General features: G+C 40.2%; 1 long non-coding RNA gene across 1 annotated transcript in view; it reads left to right on the top strand.

Moving 5' to 3' along the window:
- Positions 1-7,307, top strand: part of LOC134759089 (uncharacterized) — a 31,015-nt gene that overhangs the window by 3,701 nt on the left and 20,007 nt on the right. The window lies entirely within an intron of this gene.

The raw sequence follows: 7,307 nt of genomic DNA, 5'->3' as shown, positions 1-7,307 counted from the left end.
AATTTTACCTAGGTTTCAGCTAGGACCTCATTATACACTAATAAACATACTAAATCACACACCCACCAATACCGCGACAGTTCTGGGGAAATCCATATTTTGTATAAAAATGAGTGACACCACAGTTCTGAGAAATCTCCACCTTTTCCCAGGAATCTCCATGACTATTCCACCCTTAGTTAAAGAAACCCATGAAGATAGAAACCCCAGTCCCCATTACATGGCTCTCTTGACTATACCCACACTCCCTTTTCTTGAGTGTACTTTTCCCTTTGCAATAAGTGTCCATATTTTCATATTTTCTGACCTTGAATTCATCCTCATGATGGTGTCAAGAGCCTGGACACCAGCTGGAGTTGAGGTCCCAGCGGTGTCTCAGGACCTCCCTCGGCCCACTGGTGTCAAAGTGGATTACGTAAATAAATAATTGCAAGATACCCAATTAACTGCTATAACAAGGCAAAGAAGAGTAATTCATTTGTTTATTCATCATAAGTTTTATTTTTACTCTTTTCTATATGCCAGGCAGATAAAAATAAATAAGATATTTTCTTTGTTGTCAAGGTGCTCAGAGGCTAGGTATGGAGATGGTTAGATAAGCAAATGACTGCAAGCTACTGCATGCATTGCTACCATAAGAAGGTACAAATAAACCACAGTGATAGCACAAAGAAGGTTGGAATTGACTCCACATGAGAGGTAAAGAAAGGCTTCACCAAGGGGAAAATCCTCAACTGGGTCTTGAAAGATGGTTAGGATAGCACCAAGAGTGGAGGAACATACCAGGAGGAGGGGATTAGCAAATGTGTAGAGTCTGATGATAGCTAGAGCATTGGGACAATAGAGGAGAAAACAGGACATGAGGCTGGAAAGTTGGTGGGACCAGGGAATGGGAGGATGGCAGTAGGGGGAAGTTAGACCTTCTCAGCAAGGCTCTGGGAGACCTGGAAGGGCTTAAATCAGGGAAATAAATATCAGATTTATATCTCAGAGAGAAAATGGAGAAAGGATTAGAAGAAGGTGAGTCTGGAGGCAAAAGTTTTCCAGTTTTAAAATTTTTTTAACTTTTTTTCCTCTCCCCAACCCCCTTTTTAAAAAGATTTGGTTGTGACGGATTCAATTGATACGTAAAACACAAAATCTCAGAATCAAATGGTTGTTTAGGTTCTTTATAATTTTAACCTATGCTGGTTTAGGTCATTCCTCTGCACTCGGGTTCCAGTGCTTATATCTATCACGAGTTCATGTGCTGAATATTAATAATAGATCTTTCTCTGACATCAACCTGGAAATTCCCTGAGGATGAGGGCCAACCTTTATTTACTTTAGTGGACATCTCGCGTAAGTTCACATTATATAAATTCAACTACTATTGCTGAACTGAACCAAATGCTGATTCCTTTATATTTAATAACTATAGAATAATTGGAATTGGGGGGAAAGAATGCCTATTATCAATATACCTGGTAACCTGTCAATGCAGATAAGACAACATGTCCAAACTTCCAAAACATAGCTCAGCTAATATTGCAGAATGGAATAACCTAAAGGAATAGAGAATGAGAGATCCACTAGACTCAATGTGATTCTAACTTCTTCAAAGTAGGTTTTTTTTTCAACCTGCATGCAATTTATTTCCTAAGATACTTTCTCATCATACATTATATATAAACATGATGATATAAAAACAATTCTTGAGGCAATATTAGGAAACACTAAAGTTAGGGTCTAACTTAAAGGACTGTCAAAAGCAAAGGTAGAAAATGATGGTGTCCATAGATATCCCCCGTTTATGTCCCTCTTGCTCTGCGATGCTTCAGACATTGTGAACTATGGACTTTCATCACGTGTTTCTGCTTAAGTGGAAGACACATTGCTGCCCTGTACAAACAGAATAACTTTTAGCAGATTTTATTTGTAAAAAAAAAAAATCCCCTCTACACTGCTTAACACAATGTGGTAGTAGTGGCACTATATCAGTAGTGTATTAACCATTGGATAAGACATAGTATCAAAAATGAATTCCACACTGTATTCTCCTTGGTATAATTTAAAATATACTGATGTCCTCCAGCATTATGGGACAGATAAAACAGATTTCAGGACTTCTAGACAAAAGTGGTATCTTGAAAGCTGTGTTCTTTTTTTTTTAATTTTATTGTTATTATACTTTAAGTTTTAGGGTACATGTGCACAACGTGCAGGTTTGTTACATATGTATACATGTGCCATGTTGGTGTGCTGCACCCATTAACTCATCATTTAGCATTAGGTATATCTCCTAATGTTATCCCTCCCCCCGCCCCCCACCCCACAACAGTCCCCGGTGTGTGATGTTCCCCTTCCTGTGTCCATGTGTTCTCATTGTTCAATTCCCACCTATGAGTGAGAACATGCGGTGTTTGGTTTTTTGTCCTTGCGATAGTTTGCTGAGAATGATGGTTTCCAGTTTCATCCATGTCCCTACAAAGGACATGAACTCATCATTTTTTATGAAAGCTGTGTTCTTTTAAAGAACAGGGACAAATAGATTATTTACATGTCAAAAAAGAAAATAATCCTCAGGCTACCTGCAGGGACGGAAGGGCCAATGTGACCAAATATCACTAAAAAGTATATATGGTAAATAGTTGTCTCTGCTTATGATATTAAGAATGAGTACATTCTCTCCAGGCTTACAGTACATGGCATTTACCTCCTAACGGTAGTAGAACTCTTGCCTTTCTGGCTGCTGTATATACAAAGTTGCATTCTCAGTGACAATTTGTTTTCCTTCCTCTAGGCAATGAAGCCCCCAACTATGTAGCTCATAAAATCTTCACAAGGATAATAGTAACACTTAGACTTGTATAATAGAACCAAATACTTTAAGAGATTTATTGATCATGAATCAGTTTGTTTCTACCACATTTCTATGGATTAGGTCTTGTGGTATTATTTCATTTTTATAGCTGAGATATCACTGATGATGAACAGGTTGTTCTGGTTTTCCAAAGGGAAGAGGAGAGAGAGCAGGATGAGGCATTTCTCAGTGAGGAATCTTACCATGTGGTCAGATTGGTTGGAAGTCTGTTTATTATTGAACTTCTTTATGTCAAAGTTAGTGAGTAATCAAGGAATTTCCAACCCTGCGCAATGTACTGAATCATTCTGAAACAATCACTTATCCACAGGGCAAAATATGATACTCATTATTTAATTGGCAGAAACCCTAGAGGGCTTTTCATCAAGGAGATTCTATAAAGATTTTTTTCTGAGTTAACGCAGTACCTTAAATTTCATTTTTGTTTTTAATGGCAGTCAGTGGCTTTTATCTCCATGACAGTACTATAAATGTGACAGTTCATAACATTTAGGTAAGGAAAAGCAAGCATGATTTGGGCTGAATAAGAAGTGGATTCAAATGAGTCACTGAGGAAGACCGTAGAATCCCTTTCATTCTGCAGTACCTGAGCTGCTGTGGATGTGATCTCAGAAAGTAGGTGTGATGGTTAATTGGACGCATCAACCTGGAGGGTGTTTTGGATGACATTAACCTTTAAATTGGTGAGCTCTGAGTAAGCAGATCACCCTCCATGATGTGGGTGGTCCTCATCCAATCAGTAGAAAGCCTGAACAGAACAAAAAGACTAGCTTCCCTGAGTAAGAGGGAACCCTCCAGCAGACTTGCCTTTGGATTTGTTGGTCTCCATAACTGCATAAGCCAATGCCTTATAATTATTCATTTATTTACATCTTATCGTAAGGAGAAGAGTCTTATTGATTCTGCTTCTTTTGAGAACCCTGCTAATGCAGTAGGATCAACAGACAGTCCAACTGTACCAGTTATTCCTCAATAGATTTATATAACTCTGGACCTTACATTTATTGATCTCTAAGACCACGCCAAAGAATGACTTCTCTGATAGATGTGCTTTGGCATCTCCATTTTGGCTTACTTGCCAGGCTTTGAATATTTTTCACAATCCAGTGAAGGGGCAGGCCTGGGTGGTCATGATTGTACTAGGTAACCCAACCCACATGGCTACAACTTACTGAACCTGAGATTAATCATTGACTAGGAGAGTTGCAGAATGGCTGATCTGTAGGTGAGGCTGAGCCAAAGAAACACTTGATCTTAAAGATTTAAACTAAGATACTCTGAAATAGGGAGGGTAGGGAGGCATTGCTGACTAAATCAAGTACTTGCAAGAGGATTTGCTGCCATCTTCTAAACCCACAGGAAGCCAAACACAGAGCACCTGGGAAGTGGGGAGTAAGAGAAAGCAGAGCATGCTCATGGTGAGCTAAGGTGGAAGGGCTTCAGGCCTGCAGGAGGGAGGATAATGCATTCCTGCGCCAAGGACCACCATGACTGAGAAAGGTGCTAGGTGCCCAAGATACTGGCAAAGATCTACCCCTGCCAACGCATGGTTGATTTATCTCCTAGCTCCAGCTACACCCTTATTTTACCTTGGATACCTTCTTTCCTGGGCTTTAGTTTCCTCCTCTGAAAAATAAACAGATAACTTTTGTGTGTAAAGTTCTAGAGAACCCAACAAATTTTTTAAATTTAATCTAATTTTTTATAAAGACAGGGCCTTGCTATGTTGCCCAGGCTGTTCTCAAACACCTTGCCTCAAGTGATCCCTTGCCCCCAACCTCAGCCTCCCAAAGTGCTCAGATTACAGGCATGAGCTACCATGGGCAACCCCAGCAGTTTTTAAATTGGTCATATGAAATAGGGATTGTTTAATGGTGGATTCTGTGTTCATTTTATCGGGCTCTGTATTCTATTATTCTTATCTGTGGCAACAATTGAGTTTTTCCTGAGGGAAGTAATTTTCAACTGTTTTGTTTTTGTTTTTGTTTTTTGTATCAGGGCAAACTTTGTTAAAAGGAAGTCTTACATGGAGGATTTAAATAAAACAGATAAAAGCTGAGTGGATCTGATCAGAGTGGCTGGGGCTTGGAGCTTCACCCTATGGCCTTTCCCAGAACCCTTCATTCCCACATGCTCCACATCCTCAGCTCTACAGACTCCAGCTTGAAAGCCTTCACCCTTGAAAAACAACCAAGATGAATGAGGAAGAGACAGTCAAATAAAGTTAAAAACTGCAGGAGCAGCTGAAGACCAGCAGGATTGCAGAGATCCACCGTCTGGAAGTACTTCCTGCCTTGGCTTGCTGAAATCCAGCAAAGAGCACAGGCAAGAACCTGGAGGTGCAGAGGCTGAGGAGAGGCAACCGCAAAACTGGAACCAAAGGGGAATGGGCTTTGTGGGGAAAATAGCAGGAGGGAGCAGCTGCACGATGCGGTGTTCCTGTGTCCCTGGCTGCAAACGACATAGGAGAAAATAAAACAGTTAGGGCCTAGCAAGACAGGCCAACATTCTAATTCAGGAAATACAGAGAACACCACAAAGATACTCCTCGAGAGGAGCAACCCCAAGACACATAATTGTCAGATTCTTGAAGGCTGAAATGAAGGAAAAAATGTTAAGGGCAGCCAGAGAGCAAGGTCGGGTTACCCACAAAGGGAAGTCCATCAGACTAACAGCAGATGTCTGGGCAGAAACCCTACAAGCCAGAAGAGAGTGGGGGCTAATATTCAACATTCTTTTTTTTTAAATTATTATACTTTAAGTTCTAGGGTACATGTGCACAACGTGCAGGTTTGTTACATACGTACACATGTGCCATGTTGGTGTCCTGTACCTGTTAACTCATCATTTACATTAGGTATATCTCCTAATGCTATCCCTCCCCTCTCCCCCCACCCCATGACAGGCCCCAGTGTGTGATGTTCCCCACCCTGTGTCCAAGTGTTCTCATTGTTCAATTCCCACCTATGAGTGAGAACATGCAGTGTTTGGTTTTCCGTCCTTGCCAGAGTTTGCTCAGAATGATGGTCTCCAGCTTCATCTATGTCCCTACAAAGGACATGAACTCATCCTTTTTAATGGCTGCATAGTATTCCATGGAGTATATATGCCACATTTTCTTAATCCAGTCTATCATTGATGGACATGTGGGTTGGTTCCAAGTCTTTGCTATTGTGAATAGTGCCACAATAAACATACATGTGCATGTGTCTTTATAGCAGCATGATTTATAATCCTTTGGGTATATACCCAGTAATGGGATGGCTGGGTCAAATGGCATTTCTAGTTCTAGATCCTTGAGGAATCACCACACTGTCTTCCACAATGGTTGAAGTAGTTTACAGTCCCACCAACAGTGTAAAAGTGTTCCTATTTCTCCACATCCTCTCCAGCACCTGTTGTTTCCTGACTTTTTAATGATCGCCATTCTAACTGGCGTGAGATGGTATCTCATTGTGGTTTTGATTTGCATTTCTCTGATGGCCGGTGATGATGAGCATTTTTTCATGTGTCTGTTGGCTATATAAATGTCTTCTTTTGGGAAGTGTCTGTTCATATCCTTTGTCCACTTTTTGATGGGGTCATTTGATTTTTTCTTGTAAATTTGTTTAAGTTCTTTGTAGATTCTGGATATTAGCCCTTTGTCAGATGGGTAGATTGTAAAAATTTTCTCCTATTCTGTAGGTTGCCTGTTCACTCTGATGGTAATTTCTTTTGCTGTGCAGAAGCTCTTTAGTTTAATTAGATCCCATTTGCCAATTTTGGCATTTGTTGCCATTGCTTTTGGTGTTTTAGTCATGGAGTCCTTGCCCATGCCTATGTCCTGAATGGTATTGCCTAGGTTTTCTTCTAGGGTTCTTATGGTTTTAAGTCTAACATTTAAGCCTTTAATCCATCTTGAATTAATTTTTGTATAAGGTGTAAGGAAGCGATCCAGTTTCAGCTTTCTACATATGGCTAGCCAGTTTTCCCAGCACCATTTATTAAATAGGGAATCCTTTCCCCATTTCTTGTTTTTGTCAGGTTTGTCAAAGATCAGATGGCTGTAGATGTGTGGTATTATTTCCAAGGGCTCTGTTCTGCTCCATTGGTCTATATTTCTGTTTTGGTACCAGTACCATGCCGTTTTGGTTACTGTAGCTTTGTAGTATACTTTGAAGTCAGGTAGCATGATGCCTCCAGTTTTGTTCTTTTGCCTTAGGATTGTCTTGGCAATGTGGGCTGTTTTTTAGTTCCATATGAACTTTAAAGTAGTTTTTTCCAATTCTGTGAAGAAAGTCATTGGTAGCTTGATGGGGATGGCATCTATAAATTACCTTGGGCAGTATGGCAAGGTATGGCCATTTTTATATTGATTCTTCCTATCCATGAGCATGGAATGTTCTTCCATTTGTTTGTGTCCTCTCTTATTGCCTTGAGCAGTGGTTTGTAGTTCTCCTTGAAG

This window comes from Gorilla gorilla, chromosome 7 (assembly GCF_029281585.2).
Source record: "Gorilla gorilla gorilla isolate KB3781 chromosome 7, NHGRI_mGorGor1-v2.1_pri, whole genome shotgun sequence".
Lineage (NCBI taxonomy): Eukaryota > Metazoa > Chordata > Mammalia > Primates > Hominidae > Gorilla > Gorilla gorilla.
Note: the sequence above shows the minus strand (reverse complement) of the source record. Positions and strands in the feature narration are given on the sequence as shown.